The sequence below is a fragment of the Peromyscus leucopus genome, chromosome 10 (genome assembly GCF_004664715.2).
Source record: "Peromyscus leucopus breed LL Stock chromosome 10, UCI_PerLeu_2.1, whole genome shotgun sequence".
NCBI lineage: Eukaryota > Metazoa > Chordata > Mammalia > Rodentia > Cricetidae > Peromyscus > Peromyscus leucopus.
Genome location: NC_051071.1, coordinates 12207340 through 12224542, shown reverse-complemented (window position 1 = coordinate 12224542; position 17203 = coordinate 12207340). Strand labels below are relative to the sequence as shown.

The 17203-nt window shown below is 42.4% G+C and overlaps 1 protein-coding gene across 3 annotated transcripts in view; it reads right to left on the bottom strand.

Annotated features, from left to right (window-relative positions):
• Positions 1-17203, bottom strand: part of Commd1 (copper metabolism domain containing 1) — a 125030-nt gene that overhangs the window by 90108 nt on the left and 17719 nt on the right. Inside the window, exons 1-2 of one of the 3 annotated variants that reach the window (XM_037208950.1) lie at positions 6242-6247; positions 3573-3576 (exon numbers count right to left, since the gene is read on the bottom strand). The exons of the other annotated variants lie outside the window; for them this stretch is intronic. The gene's annotated coding sequence lies outside the window, so the exon portion shown is untranslated. Of the gene's footprint in view, positions 1-3572; positions 3577-6241; positions 6248-17203 lie in introns of those variants that run through there. 3 annotated transcript variants of the gene reach the window in all.

Sequence of the window (17203 nt, the reverse complement as noted above, 5' to 3'; positions counted from 1 at the left end):
CTGAAGCTAGGTTCTCCACTCTAGCATTCAAGAAAACACAGTAACTAGATGTGTGGTTGGATATTTTGTCAATGTTGACACAATCTAGAGTCATTAGAGAAGAAGGAACTTCAGTTGAGAAAATGCCTCCATCAGATTAGCCTGTGGGACCAATTCTTTTCCTTTTTCTTTATCTTTTTCCTCCTGAGACAGGGTTTCTCTGTGTGTAGCCCTGTAACTCTCTTTGTAGACCAGACTGGCCTCGAACTCACAGAGATCTATCTGCCTCTGCCTCCTGAGTGCTGAGATTAAAGGCATGAGCCATGATGGATTAGCTTCTTAAATGATGATAGATTGGGGTGAAGTGTGCCTGGCCTACTGTGGGCAGTTCAACCTACTGTAGGCAGGTGGTCCCAGGTTGTTTAAGAAAGCAAATTGAACAAGTCAGGAGGAGAAGCCCGAAGTGGCATTCCTCCATGTCTCTGCTTTCAGTTCCTGCCTCCAGGTTCCTGCTTTGGCTTCAGTCCATTGACGATGGACTGGAACCTGTAAGCCAAATAAACCCTGTCCTCCCTAAGTTACTTTTGGTCATAGTGTTTATAACAGCAACAGAAGCCAAACTAAGACACTAAATATATGTATATTAAATGTAAAATAAAGTATCTTTAGTTTGCACGGTACTCTACTTTCAAAGAGTTTTCACATCTATTCTATTGAAACTCATATTCCATTTTCAAAGACAACATGGTAGACAGAAGCACTGAGAAGTATTGATCATAGAGAAGCCACTGACTTTCCATAAAGTTCAATGAACCAGAGTCCTAACTGTTAAGCCATAGTTCTCTGGTGTATTGGCTGGTTTTGTGTGTCAACTTGACACAAGCTAGAGACATCAGAGGAAGGAGCCTCAGCTGAGGAAATGCCTAAATGAGATCCAGCTCTTAGGCATTTTCTCAGTTAGTGATTGATGGGGGAGTGTTTGGCCCATGGTGGATGGTGCCATCCCTGGGCTGGTGGTCTGGGTTCTAAAAGAAGGTGGGCTGAGCAAGCCATGGGAAGCAAGCCAGTAAGTAGCATCCTCCCTGGCCTCTGCATCAGCTCCTGCCTCCAGGATCCTGCCCTGTTCGAGTTTCTGTCCCAGCTTCCTTCAGTGATGGACTGCAATGTGGAAGTGTAAGCCTAATAAACCCTTTCCTCCCCAACTGCTTTTTGGTCATGGTGTTTCGTTGCAGCAACAGAAACCCTAACAAAGACACCTGGTTAGCTGTCATAACAGACTACTCAGGTAGATACTGGCATCACTATCAATAATAATAATAATAGTAAGTCAAACCGGCACATTCTACCAACAATGATACAAAAATGTCACCACCTAAGGATTAGCTACATGCTTAGTTCACTATCCTTCAGAGACTAATTATCACGATCATTTCTTTTTAAGATTTAGCTGTTTCAAGTGAGAAAAGTGTTTTATTAGAATTTATCCAACTAGTTCAGTTTAACAACATACAGGAAAATTGGGAGGAAAAAAATGAGAAGACAGTGTAGATAGTGTGCCAAAACTCAAGACATGGTTATACATATGCAATAAGGAGCCACAAAGGCTGGGCGCATGGGTATTTGTGGTGCAAGGCTGAATCTGAACACTAGGAAGCCAGGTCTGAGGACACGCACAGCTGAGGCGAAGCGGGAAATCACAGCGCTTTCCTTTCCTATGTTGCTATTCTCCCTTGGCCACGAGGCTGCTGGCGGGGGCATCAGACCAGATCAGTGCCCTCTTCTCTGTGCACGGGAGTCTAGGTCAGTTTCCCACTCACAACGGGACACACACACACACACACATACACACACACACACACACACACACAAATGGCCTTGCCCTGGGGATTTAGTGCCAGAAGGATGTGAGACTGGGATTGTGCACATCCAGTTTCTTGAACTTTTTAGCACAAAGTTGAAAAGAAGAGGAGGAGGGGCGGAGCTGAACGGAAAGAAGAGAAGGGGTAGGAAAGATGGTGAGGTAGGTTCAGCAGAGATGAAAGGTACTCTGTCTTGTGGCTCTGTATCTGATGGCGCCCAGGATTCCGGTTCTTGCAGGTCTTCTTTCAGTTGTGCATGCTATCTCAGCAACCTTCCAACTGCACACGCCAAAACATTCCATTACTTTCCTGTTGCTTTGATAAAACACCAGAACCAAAAGCAACTTACAGAAGGGCGAATTTATTTCATCTTATAGATCTAGAGGAGGAGCAGTCTGTCATGCCAGGAAGACATATAGCAGGAGCAGGAGGCTGAAAGACAGCCTCTCATCTACATGGACAAGACAGAGAGAGTGAACTGGAAGTAAGGCAAAGCGGTATACTCTCCCAGCCTACCTCCAGTGACAGCTTATGCCTCCCCAAACAGTCCACCAACTGGGGTTCAAATACCTGAGCCTTTGGAGGGCATTTCTTATCCAAACCACAACTATTCAAATAATTTATACCATAGTCCTACCAGTTGGACCCTCAAGTTGTCACCAAATAGGACACCAGCAGTAAGAGCAAAGGGTGCTGTCGGGCAGGACAGCTAGAGGCGTGCTGCTTTTCATTTCTCTATTAATATAAAAACTGTGTGGCAAACATCAAAACTTTCTGACAGGTTATGTTTCACGTTACAATTCAACCCATTTACCACCTATTTACCAGACAACAGATCCAAAATCTCTAGCTGTGACTCGAAACAGGAGTATTACTTTAAAGCCTAGCCTTGGTGGCTCATGGCTATAATCCCAGCACTCAGGAGGTAGAGGCAGGTAAATAGTCAAAAGTAAGTCTGGCCTGTTTGTACAACAACTTCTAGGACACCATGACAAGTCCCCCAGTGGAGGGGGGAGTTACTTGGTATATATACTACAATTAAGTTAAATATTTCTATTGGCATCTTACTTTACAACATAGATGGTCTGTATCATTTTCCTCATGATACCAAGAGATATCTATTCTGAGATACGTGTGGTGACGCACACCTGTAAAAACAGTCCCATGGATTAGCAGCTACATAGTGAATTCCAGGACAACATGTCTTTAAAAAACAAAACCTATCTGATATAACTGTGCCTTATGACATAAAAGTTATTTTGGTTGGATTTCAATCAACATCCTGAAAAACAGTCAATTCATCCAAATTTTAACACAATTGGAAAATAAGGAATTGACTTTGAACTGAATTCAAAGTCATGAATTCTCATTTAATATGTTTTCATTTAATTCAAGAAAAGTCTTAGTAAGCTTTGTTTCAGTTTTCTTCTCATTTTTGAACAACTGAAAATATAAAAAGCACTCTCAGCTTATGGACTATCCAAGGACAGGAAGTAGGGCCAACCCCTGCTTAAGAACATGCCACAGAACAAACTGACCCGTGTCACATGATTGCAACGCCCCACATGACACTGAGGAAACCTGTTTACAATCACTAGAGCCTAAAAATTAACTTTGTTTATATGAGAAAGTGCTTTCTGAGCAGTTTAATAAACACTAAATTTTTCAGGGATATAACAAAAACAGCTTGTAGGTTTTCACTTTATAGACAGATGTTTAAAGTAAAGTTTCCACCTTACTTTGTGAGGCAAGGCCTCTCACTAACCCTCAGCCTCACTGACTGAGCTCGGCTGGCCACGGGCTGCAGGAGCCTTGGTGCCGGCACGACCACCACGTAGACACTGTCGTCACAGACGCACGCTGCTGTGCCTGGCTGTTCACATGGGGGCTGGAACACCAAGCTTAGCTCTTCATGTTTGAGTATCAGGCACTTTATCAACCCAGCCATCTTCCAGCCCCACAAACTTACATAGGAACTTGCTGTAAGGATATGAAAGGAGTCTTAGGAAAATGTTTACTATAAAAAGTAAACAGAGGACCAGAGAGATGACTCAGAGGTAAAGAGCACTGGCTGCTCTTCCAGAGAACCCGGGGTTCAATTCCCAGCACCCACACGGCAGTTCACATCTGTCTGCAACTCCAGTCTCGGGGGTCCAACACCCTCTGCTGGCCTCCCTGGGCACCAGGCATGCAAATGGTGCACAGACATGACATGCAGACAAAACACTCATATACATAAAAGAAATAGTGACAATACATTTTTGAATGAATAAACTAACAATGGATGTGTGGATGTACATGTGTGAATGTGAGAACTACCAAGCATCAGACCCAAGCTCAGCAAACCAGGTCCTGGCCTATCTTCCAGTTCTGATTTGACAATGTCCTGCCTCCCACACTGCAGCTGACATAGCAGACCTGTTCACCATCCCCATAGCTGCATGCTCCAGACAGTTTCTTCTGGGTGCCTCAGTGATGCTGCGGCTCCTGTAACATCCTCTGTCACCACCCCACTGCATTAGCTTCTTTCTGTCCAACATGTCTTCCCCACTGTTCTCTTCCCTAACACGGTGACTGCCCCTTGCAACTCTCCAAATGTCCTATTATCCCCATCACTGTCCTTACCTCAGTAGAACGAAATGAGCTGTCTCCAAGTCTCTTTCACCCACTGATTCTAACCTTTGAGATGGTCTACACATACAGCATCTACTACAGTTCTCTGACAAAGGATTCAAATTCTAAAAGGCGCCTAGGTACCAGAGCAAGAAAGCCTCTCAAACTGTAAATCTCACAGCTTTTATTAAATTTAAAACGAAGCACACAAACTCATACAAATGTATGACTGTGATTCTTAGAAAAGAAAACCTTTGGGCTCTAAGACTATGCAAAGTGTCCCATGACGGGACAACCAAAAGACACAATTCAAAAAGAAAAACTGATATATTTGTACTTATCAAAATTAGCATTTTCTCTGAGGAAGGAAGAAAGGAGAGAAAGGAGAAAGGAAGGAAGGGAGGGAGGGAGGGAGGGAGGGAGGGAGGGAGGGAGGGAGGGAGGGAGGGAGGAAGAAGCAAGCTTGCTTCTGCAGCACATATACAAACATTGGAAAAAAGGATGAACTGTGAAGACACAACAAAGGACTAGTATCTAATATACAATAGTATAGAATATCTAATGTGTACTATAATATATGCAGTACATATACAAAACTTGGAAAAAGGATGAACTGTGAAGACACAACAAAGGACTAGTATCTAATATGCAATAGTATAGAATATCTAATGTGTACTATAATATATGCAGTACATATACAAAACTTGGAAAAAGGATGAACTGTGAAGACACAACAAAGGACTAGTATCTAATATGTAAAAGCTTTCCAAACTCAACATTAAAAACATAATCAAAGCTGGGCAGTGGCAGCACACACCTTTAATCCCAGCACTCAGGAGGCAGAGCCAAGTGGATCTCTGAGTTCAAGGCCAGCCTAGTCTACAGAGTGAGCTCCAGGACAGCCAGGGCTACACAGAGAAACCTTGTCTAGAAAAGAAAAACAACCCACAACCCCTAGTGCTGGGATTAATGGTGTGCACCACTGTGCCTGACTGATTCCCTACACTTTGGCATTTACATTTTCAGCAAGATGTAGGTAGGCCTGGCAGTTATCCTATACTAATGATAAATATCACTAATTTATTGTAAAGTCTAGAAAGATAACCCTGTCCCAGGTTTGAAGGTTCAGAGAAGGTATCCTATATAAAGTAAGATCTATATTTGTTTTGTTTTGTTTTATTAGGACAGAGTCTCATATAGCCCAGGCTGGCCTTGAACTCCTAATCCCCCTGCCTTAACATCCCAGGTGCTGGAATTGTAGGCCTGTACATTATACTAAGCTAAAATAAGATCTGTGTGAAAGCCCTGAATTAATCCCAGCACTAGGGAGGCACAGGCTGGCAGATCTCTGAGTTTGAAGCCAGGTCTACAGAGTGAGTTCCAGGACAGTCAGAGCTACACAGAGCAGCCCCATTTGGAAAAAGACAAAACAAAAGAGTATAAGGACTCTTATATTCCAATTTCTACCACTTAACCCTGTGGTCCAGTACGATGGCTGATGCACACACAGTAGGTGCCTGTGAGCTATGAAAGAGGTCAGGAGTGATGAACAGATGATTTTTAGGGCAATAAAACTAGTTTTGAAAAATTTTAACGCTACATATCGTTATGCCTACCAAAACCCATAGAATAATCTAGAGTGGTGGCACACGCCTTTAATCCCACCCAGCACTTAGGAGGCAGAGGCAGGTGGATCTCTGAGTTTGAGGCAGCTTGTTCTACAAAGCAAGTCAAGGCCACATTGTCTCAAAGAAAACAAAACTAAAGAAGAAACAAAGAAACAAAACCACAGAATGACCCTAGGCTGTAGACTTAGTGGCATGTGACTGTTGGTTCATCCACTGTTAGAAACAGCACTGTGGTTCAGGATGTTAAAGCAGAAACCCGGTGGGGGTGGGGGGTGGGGGGGTAGAGGTCAGGAGGCATTTGTGGACTTTCATCTTCTTCTTAATTCTGCTGTGAATCCAAACCAGCTCTAACAAAGTCCATTTTCAAAAGTGAGGACTGGAGATGGCTCGGCCGTTAAGAGCACTGGGGTTCTTTGAAGACAACTTGGCTTTGGTTCCTCTACAAAGAACCACATAGCAGCTCAGTTATCCATAACTCCATTTCCAGGGGTCTAACGCCCTTTTCCGACTTCCTTGGGCACAAGGCATGCACATGTACATATACACACATACATGCAGATACTCATACACATAAAAATAAAGAAACACGTCTTAAACTTTTAAGTGAATTGGCAACTGGAGTTGTGCCTCAGTAATATAACATATGCATGGCATACACACAGACACTGAGTTCAGTCCACAGCACTGCAAAAAAAAAAAAAAAAAAAAAAAAAAAAAAAGCAGAAGTGATGCTCTGAGCAACTTCTGGCTCACATTTTTGGAAACTCAACGTTTCTCAAGAGGCTTGCTCATGGAGGCACTGACAATACACAGCTCAATGGAGGGTCACTCTCAGTCAACAACCAGAACCAAACTGCTGGCCATCTGGAGGGGGTGTTTCTGGAAGAGGATCTCCCAGGCCCCAGATGAACAGACATCTTATAGAGAGAACCTTCCTGTCTGAGTTCTGCTAAAATTCAAATTCAGGAGGTAAACAAAGGACTGTCCATTTTTTAAATAAATGAGTACATAAGCATAAACTCAGGTAATGATACCTTTTTTTTTCAGTAAACTATTTAAGTAGCAAGTGTATGACCTGTCTTCATAAGTAACCAAATCAGTCTCCTACCAATTCACACTTATATATAATAAGTAACAACCTCTAGCTCCTTGAGGAGAATAGTACTTGAAGTCAGTGCTGAAAAGCAATCCAAACTCAGCTCCTGTACCGCTCTAGTGGACAAAACATAGCTTTTTTTTTTTTTTTGGTTTTTCGAGACAGGGTTTCTCTGTGTAGCTTTGTACCTTTCCTGAATCTCACTCTGTAGACCAGGCTGGCCTCGAACTCACAGAGATCCACCTGGCTCTGTCTCCCGAGTGCTGGGATTAAAGGCGTGCGCCACCACCGCCTGGCTAAAACATAGCTTTGCAGTAAGCTTTTACTGTATAGAACACCCTCAGAAACCACTGAGTTCCAAAGGCATTTTTGATTAGGTTAATTTAAGCAGTTTGAGGTTCATGAGAAGAGTTTAAAGTTCCAATAGACTGCCTTCTGCTCTAGCACACAGCTTTCCCATCAACATCTGAAACCATGCACTGCATTTACTACAGAGTAGGAACCAATACTGCCATCATTACCTGAGTTTCTAGTTTGCACATGAGTTACTCTTGGTGTACAGTATCTTCCATTACAGCACCAATTAAGTTTCACCGCACTGTTTCATGTCTTTGTCTCTCCACCCACTTCCAAAGTTTCTCTAATAATCAGTTTGCTGTGGTTGATTAGTCATACTGTTTGATTCAACAATATCTGTGGAGACCCACAAAGGTTTCCTAGTGAGATCTGAGCTTGCTTTACCCAGCAGGGCTGTGTAAGAGGATGGACTGACCATGTGCATGATTACCAGGTGTTTGAAAGGGTCTGCTCTCGGCTGAGCTAGGGGAGGTCTTTTGCTCCACCCCTTGGCATTCCTATAAACAGCCCTTTAGAAGAGACAGAAGGGCCGGTGGATTAGGATCCAGGCCCTCCCGAGGCTATCCTGTGTTTCTATCTGTCTCTCTCCCCTCTGTCCTTCTATCTAAATCTCTTATCCCTCACTCCTCAAGAGTACCCTGAGGTAAAACGTGGGAGCCGGTCTCCCAGCTGGCTTCCCACAAATATCCTTACTGATTTTCTGTCTCATAGATCTGCTCCTTCCAAATAGAAGTACTGAATCTCCAATTTTAAAAAATGAATTCATTGCCAGATGTGGTGCCGCATGCCTTTAATCCTAGCACTTGGGAGGTAGAGGCAGCAGGTGAATCTCTGAGTTCAAGGCCAGCCCAGTCTACAAAGCAAGTTCCAGGTATTGAAAAACCACACACACACACACACACACACACACACACACACACACACACACAAATATAAATAAATAAATTAAATAAATAGATGAAAGAAAGAAAAAAGTGAATTCATCTATGACTTGCATTTTTTTCAGGTATTATTTTACTGCTCTGTTTTCAGCACACAAATATTAAGAGATGTGGTGTTCTCCTAGAGAAATGACTCCATTTATCATCGTTTTGCTACAGATACCCCATCAGAGATCACTACTCAGACACAGTTTATAGCCAACTGAAAGCAGAATAAGAGTCTTTACTCCAACCAGCTGGGACTGCACCTAAGTATTTAGGGGCCTAGGTTTAGCCCCAAGTGTCCAGAACTTGGGGTTTTTGAAGGTAGAAACCACGTCCTGGCATCTTGCTCAGCAGAAGCAAGCAGTTTAACAGAAGCTGAGATAAGTTAGCTGGGGCACCTTAGGTTCTTAGAACAGAGTTGGGTAATTTTCCATGGGATTCTCCATCAAGGAGACCAAATTCTAGTCAAATATGAAATGACCTTAGCAAGAATACAAAACAGAGGAAACTTTACCTGTCTTACCCTCTTATATTCTGAAATGTCTTTCTAGATACCTGACAACTTCCACTGCTCTGGTCTTGTTAAAAGGTTCATTTATTTCATTTGTATTTCCTCTAATAAGGATGTTTGGCTGCACGTCTCTAAGTGTACCATGTGCATGCAGTGCCTGCAGAGGCCAGAGGAGGGTGCTAGGTCCCCTGGAACTAGAGTTACAGACAGCTGTGAGCCACCATGTGGGTGCTGGGAACTGAACCTGGGTCCTCTGAAAAAACAGCCAGTGCTTTTAACTGCTGAGCCAACTCTCCAGCCCTAAAGTGAGTTTCTTATAGACAATGTATAGTTAGTTGGGTCTTCTACTGTGATCTACTCTTGTGGTCTGTCCTTTAAATGTTGTAAAACATGCACATCACAAATTCTGAGAATTACAAGGAGAAATAGATTAATACACTATACACTTTATAGCTGAAAAATTCAACATCTCTTATCAGTAATTGATAGATCCAGTAGGAAGAACACAGCTGAAATGAACAACACTGTTAATCAACTGGATCTAACTGACTCTTCCAGGATATTAATCTAAATGCAGAATACAGTCTACTCAAGTACACGCTGAACATTTGACCAAGAGAGGTTACATTCTGGGACAAAAACATAATGAATGTGAAGGAATAAAAATCATACAAAGTGGGCTGGAGAGATGGTTCAGAGGTTAAGAGCACTGACTGCTCCTCCAAAGGTCCTGAGTTCAATTCCCAGCAACCACATGGTGGCTCATAACCATCTGTAATGAGATCTGGTGCCCTCTTCTGGCCTGCAGTCATACATTCTGGATACATAATAAATAAATAAATCTTTAAAAAAAAAATCATACAAAGTATGCCTTCAGTTCACAGTGAAATTAAACTAGAAGTCAGTAACAGAAAAATTGCTAGCACAATTGTCTTAGTTAGGGTTTTTATTGCTGTGAAAGGACACCATGACCACAGCAACTCTTATAAATATTTCATTGGAGTGTCTCACTTAGAGTTTTAGAGATTCAGTCCATTATCATCGTGATGGGGAGCATGGTAGCATGCAGGCAGATGTGGTGCTGAAATAGCTGAGAGCCCTACATCCTGCAGGCAACAGGAAGTCAGTTAGGATGCTGGGCAGGATCCTGAGCACAGGAAACCTCAAAGCCTGCCCCACAGTGACACACTTCCTCCAACAAGGCCATACCCACTCCAACAAAGCCACACCTCCTAATAGTACCACTCCCTGTGAGATTATGGGGGCCAATTACATTCAAAATACCAAAATAATTCTCCCTCAATATATGGAAATTAAACATTTTACAATTACATATGGGTTAAAAAATAAGCCTAGAGATAAATCTGAAAATATTGTTTATAAAACTAATAAGAAAGTTTCAGAAGAAAGAAATGTAAGACCCATTCAGATGCACAAATTTGTAAAGAATACATAGAGAAGACTAGAATACGCCAGCCCAGAAGACACCATTTTAGCATAAAGATAAATGAGCTAAAGGCAGAGAGTTCTTTACTTCTGTTTGCAAGGCATAAATTTACAAATACAAAAGAGACTCCCCTAACCTACTTTTTGACCATGGAAAACAAAGGTTAACCACAACACAACTTTAAGATGACCCTCATGTCTGAGTATGCTACCAGAGGAATCTGTACTACCAGGCTTTACTGCCAACCTCCACCTTTCATTTATTGGCCTTCCCACAAATTGCCATCTCCAGTACTCAAAACCATTGAGTCCTTTATCTTCTCACTAATCAAACATGCACAGTTCTTTGCTGGAATTCAAAGTGACCTCTCTGAGAACTACTTGTTTCTCTCACATATATGTGAATGCACAAAGCATAAACATCTGCTTGCTTTTCCTGTGGTAATCCATCTTGTTATAGGGGTCCATTCCTACTACAGAACTCACAAGAAATGGATATTTCCTCTCCAACACAGAAAAGCAATGACTGCTATTCTACATAGCACTTTTTTTCTTTGCTGTTTATTTCTCAATTTCATATCCATGGCCTCCTCACTTAGTTGAAAATCTCAATCTATAACATAAACTTGTTAAGCGTTATGAAAGAGGAAAGTAAGTTTTGTTTCCTAAGACAAAACTGGTTTAGAATGTGTGGATGCATGTTGTAGAATATTATTTTTAGGTGTGTTATTTTTGTTTATGTTGCATTTGTTTAACTCTGTGAAACTGTATTACTGTGCCTGTCTAAAACACCTGATGGTCTAATAAAAAGCTGAACAGTCAATAGCAAGACACAAAAAGGTTAGGAGGAGCTGGCAGGCAGAGAGAATATACAGAGGGAGAAATCTGGGAGGAGAGATCTAGGAATGAAAGGGGAAGGAGGAGGACTCCAGGGGCCACCCACCCAGCCTCACAGCAAGTCACAGAGTAAGAGTAAGATTTACAGAAGTAAGAGAATGGGAAAATCCCAGAGGCAAAAGGTAGAAGGGATAAATTAAAGTTAAGGGAAGCCGGCTAGAAACTAAGCCAAGCTAAGGCCAGGCGTTCATAATTAACAATAAGCCTCTGTGTGAGATTTATTTGGGAGCTGGGTGGCGGGTCCCCCAAAAGAACCAAAGAACAAACAACAACAGACGCAGAAGCCCTGGCTTTCTGCACAGTGTACGCCTACAGGGCCCCTCCAAGGTAGCTAGCTCACCTGTGCTACCCAGGGGATATCCTACAATTGACTGCGACTACTGCTCAGCATACACTACTTCTCACTGTCGTTCTCACACCCCCTCAAATTCCTTCTGTATGCACACGCAGTTTAGTTGACGCTGCTTTACTGTACTTAGCTGTAAAAGTCACTGCCCACTTGTTTTCGTACCCCTCAGATGCACTGCCAATATCAACAGGGCCCTGAGAACAGGAAGCCAGCAGGATCCGCACACAAAGCCAGGTTCTTTTGTCATCTGTCCCACTAGAGCTGTCACAGGTCTGTTTGGTGTTGTTGTCATTGTTGTTGTTGATTTGTTTTGTTTTGTCAACTTGATACAAGCTACAATGGCCTGATAAGAGAAAGCTCAGTTGAGAAAATGCCCCCATCAGATGTCCTCTGGCACCTGCACTCACATGTACATAACTGTACACGAGTACGTATAATTAAAAACAATAAGACAGATTTAAAAAAATAACAATAGATGTGTCTAAGTAATTAGATCCTTAGCAAGACATAACAGTTCAGTGGTGAGAAAAAGCATTAAAAATCCATAATGAGCCAGGCATGGTGGTGCACACACACCTCTAGTCCCAGAACTCAAAAGGCAGAGAGGTGGATCTCTAACAAGAGTGTGAGGGCAGCCTAGTTTATATAGCAAGGCTGTCTCAAGAAACAAACAAAAAACCCATAATGAGGACAGACAGCTCGTCAGTCAGGAGCACATATTGCTCTTTCAAAGAGCCCAGCACCCACATGTTAGCTCACAGCTGTTGGTTTAAGTAATAAGCAGTGCTGTTATCGTGTGATAAAGGTCACGAGGCACGACCAAACCCAGCATCAGAGCTTTACTGGGAGGAGCGGGGGACAGAAGAGAGCATGGCCAGGCCTGTTGGAGAGACACATGAGGAGGATAAGGGAGAGAGGGGGGAGGAGACAGCAGCAGAGAAGGGAAGAGTCTGTGACCAGCTTTTTAAGATTTCCCCACACATGCACATGTGGGCTTATGGAGATATGCCACACATGCACAGACTGCATGACCGCACTGCGCATGGATAACATAAGATGTAAGACCCCCTTGCTTGGCTACTGAACCACGCATGTGCAGTCATGCAGCTGGAGGAGTGGCAGAATTCTAACAACAGCCATCTGTAATTCCAGTTCCAGGGGCTCCAACACTTCCTTGACTTCCAAGGATACCAGGTGCATAGTACACATAGAGGCATGCAGGAAAAATACTCATAGATATATAGTAAAATAAATCTGAAAAATTTTTAATAAACAAATCCATCATGATTTACTGGGATAAATACAATGTTCCCTAGGAAGAGTTTGCTGTAAGCATCCTAAAAATACTTTTTGATGTTTGCTGACATCATTGCCCCTTCTCCAAAGGTGACTATCTGAGCTACCAGAATAAGGAGAACCACACTTTTTATTGATAATGAGACAATCCACCCCCTCTTCTATCACCCACACGAAAGTTCTCCTGTACAAGGAAAGATCCTTCTCTATCTATCTCTATCTATCTATCTCTCTATCTCTCTATCTCTCTATCTCTCTATCTCTCTATCTCTCTATCTCTCTATCTATCTCTCTACCTATCTATCTATCTATCTATCTATCTATCTATCTATCTATCTATCTCTTTCTCTCTCTGAGACAACGTTTCACGTAGCCCAAGCTGGTCTTGAATTTGTTATTTAGTTGAGGGTAAGTTTCACCTCCTGATCTTCCCACCTCTCCCTTCCAGGCATGTGACACCTGGCTTTTGAACGGCAGGATTCTGATGCCCTCAGAAGAGTGAGTAGCAAACCTCACCTCTGGATACCCAAAGTTTCCATTTCAAATTCTAATCTGGGATCTCTTTATCTTGTAGCAGGACCTCTTATATTGCTGACTGAATGGCATCTACGCTGGGATACACACCACAACCAAAAGCAGTGTTGGGAGGAGACTTCAGCTTGCAGCTCTTCCTCACTAAGGTTAGCTGAGGCAGGAGCTGAAGCAGAGACCACGGAAGAACACTGCTTACTCGCTTGCTCCCCCATGGCCTGCTCAGCCTACTTCCTTTTATATCCCAGACCCATCTGCCCAGGGTCGGCACTGCCCACACTGGTCTGGGCCCTTCCACATCAATCATTAATCAGGAAAATACCCACAGACTTGCCGTAGGCCAATGTAATTGAGGCACGTTCTCAACTGAAGATCCTCTTCCCAGATGACTTTAAAAACTTAGTGAAAAACAATGGACCTCTACTCAGTCACCATTTGATACAAGTATCCCCCCAATTTTTTTTCTTTTGGTTTTTCAAGACAAGGTTTCTCTGTGTCATAGCCCTGGCTGTCCTGGAATTTGCTCTGTAGACGAGGCTGGCCTCGAATTCACAGAGATCCACCTGCCTCTGCCTCCGGAGTGCTGGGATTAAAGGCATGCACCACCACACCTGGCAAGTGTCCCCAAATTTCATCTTCAAGGACAGAGAGATGGTAGGCAAAGTGCTTGCCACACAGGTGTAAACCAGGTTCAAATCAACAGAACCCAGTAAAGTGTGGTGAGTAGGAGCAAAGGCCTGAGAATTCTTGGGAGCTCACAGCAGTGAGAGACCCTGTCTCAAACAAGGTAGAAGGCCAGGACCAACACCAGAGATTGTTCTCAAACCTCCATACATGTGCCATGATATTCACACACTCTCTCTCACACACACACACACACACACACACACACACACACACACGATTTAAACACAAATGAAGATAAAATTTAAAAATTTAGAACCAACAAGATAGTTCAGTGGGTAAAACCCATACCATGTACACCCCCAAAAAAATTTTTTTTTGAGACAAGGTTTCTTTATGTAGCCCTGGCTGTCCTGGAATTCACTTTGTAGACCAGGCTGGCCTCGAACTCACAGAGATCCACCTGCCTCTGCCTCCTGAGTGCTGGGATTAAAGGCGTGTGCCACCACCTCCCAGCCTCAAAAAGATAATTATAAGAATTGTTTTATATTTAGTGTATGTACACTCACTCATGCATGTGTGGAGGTCAGAGAGTAACTTGCAGGAATTTAGTTCTCTCCTTACACTATGTGGGTCTCAAGGATCAAACTCAGGTTATCAGGCTTGGTGACAAGCACCATTACCTACTGAACCATCTCACTAGCACAAAAGTCCAACCTAAATGTTGCTATAATCTAAAACTAATTTATTAGGCTTTTTATTTTGCTTTCAATTCTTATCATTTGCATACACTTTCATGTCTTCTAGTACACTATGGACTCTTTGTTAAATACATGGTATTATACTGGTCTTTATATACCCCCAACATACACTATTATAGATTATATATGAAGTGTCCCAACAAAAGGCTTTTTTCCCAACTGTGGGCACTATTAAGAAGGGAAAGGGTGCTAGAAAGATGGTTAGATCATTAAGAACATGTACTGCTCTTCCAGAGAACCAGAGTTCAGTTCCCAATCCATGTCAGTCAGCTAACAACCACTATAACTCCAGCTCCAGGGTGACCCGATGTATCTAGCATCTGTGGGCACCTGCACACATGTGCACATACCCATACACACATAGACACACATATACATATAATTAAATATAAAATAAATTATTTTAAAAGGGAGTAAATCCTAAGGACACTAATCTCATCAAGTATTTCCTGAGTTCATAGCTAAATGGGCTATTAAGACATGAGACAGGGGACTGGAGAGATGGCTCAGCTGTTAAGAAAACTGGCTGTTCTTTCAGAAGACCTGGGTTCAATTCCCAAAACCCACATGTAATTATCTGCATCTCCAGTTCCAAGGGATCTGACCCCTTATACACACATACATACAGGCAAAACACGAATGCACATAAAATAAATTTAAAAAAAAAAAAAAAGATGTGAGACAGGGTTAAAGGAGTAGGTCACTTGAGCCATGCCTCTGCAGAGTGTATCTTGTCCTCACTCTCAGCCTCCTGTCCAATACACGATGAGCAATTATGCTATACTATATGTTCCCGTCACTGTGACATTCGGTCTTGTATCAAACCTGAAAGCAACCAAGCTGAAAACTCTGAAACTCTCTGCCCAAACAAACTGTCTTTCCTTGTTTGTCTCAGGTATTTCATCACAGTGACGTAGTGAGTCTTTCTCTGTCCCACCAGCCAGTTCCCAAATCACATGGAGACTTATTATTGAGTATGAAAGCTCGGCCGACAGCTTAGGCTTGTTCCTAACCAGCTCTTACAACTTAAATTAACCCATTTATATTAATCTATGTGCTTAGATTAGAAACAACCCTGAGGCTTGTTTACCTCATCTATATGTTGTCCACCCTGCCTTCCTGCTTCCTCTGTGTCTCCTCCCGTCTCCATCCTCCTTCTTCTCAGAGTCCTCTATGCCTAGAAATCCTGCCTAGCTATTGGCCGTTCAGCTTTTTATTAACCCAAACAGAGTGACACTTCTTCAGAGTGTACAAAAAAACTATTCCACACAGTGACAGAGATTTACTAACACACTTAGCACAATATTTTGCATACAAGAATGAATGAACCTGGGCAGTGGTGGAACACTTCCAGCACTCGGGAGGCAGAGCCAGGTGGATCTCTGTGAGTTCGAGGCCAGCCTGGTCTACAGAGTGAGATCCAGGACAGGTGCAAAGCTACACGGGGAAACCCTGTCTCGAAAAACCTACAAAAAGAATGAATGAGATACCCCATATTTTGTTCTGTCACATGATTAAAAGGAATACTCCAATTCTGAACCATACACCATTCAGTTTATGAATCTCACATCCAAGAAAATTAATAACTACATCTAATCAAACAGAATGTTGAAGGAATTTTCACTTTAATAATGAAAAAAAAGTGGTATCTTCTGTCTTCAATTCCACTAGTCAGACCAGCTTTCTAATCTTACTACTCTGAATATCAAAAATAACAGCTTAGGGGTTGGAGAGGTGGCTCAGAGGTTAAGACCACTGAGTGCTCTTCCAAAGGTCCTCAGTTCAATTCCTAGCACCCACATGGCAGCTCACACCTGCTGTAACTCCAGTTCCAGAGGATCAGAAACCCTCACACAGACGAACACGCAGGCAAAACACTAATGGACATAAAGTAAAACTTTAAAAAAAGAACAGCTTAATAGAAAAAGCTTAATATCTGCTTCAGCAAAATCCCAAGGCTAGATATCTTGAAAGCAATTGCTGTCTTCCACATTACCCAAGTCTAATTACGGAACATTGCATTAGGATTATATTAAATTACACTGTTATTCAACAAAATGATTTATAATTTTAGTCATTCTAAAACTAATTCACAGTTAACCTAGATATCATGAAAAATAAAGCCAACTGTAATTCTATGAATTTGATTCTAACTTTTTTCCTCCAGACAGGTATCTGTACTCAGGTGATCTCTCCTAAAGGTGATATCATATCTCTGGCCAGCAGCTAAGGTGATTTGTTTTTGTTTTCTTCCTTGAATCAAGGTCTCATATAGCCCAAGCTAGCCCTGAATTAGCTACGTAGCTGAGGGTAACTCTGTGTCTCCATCT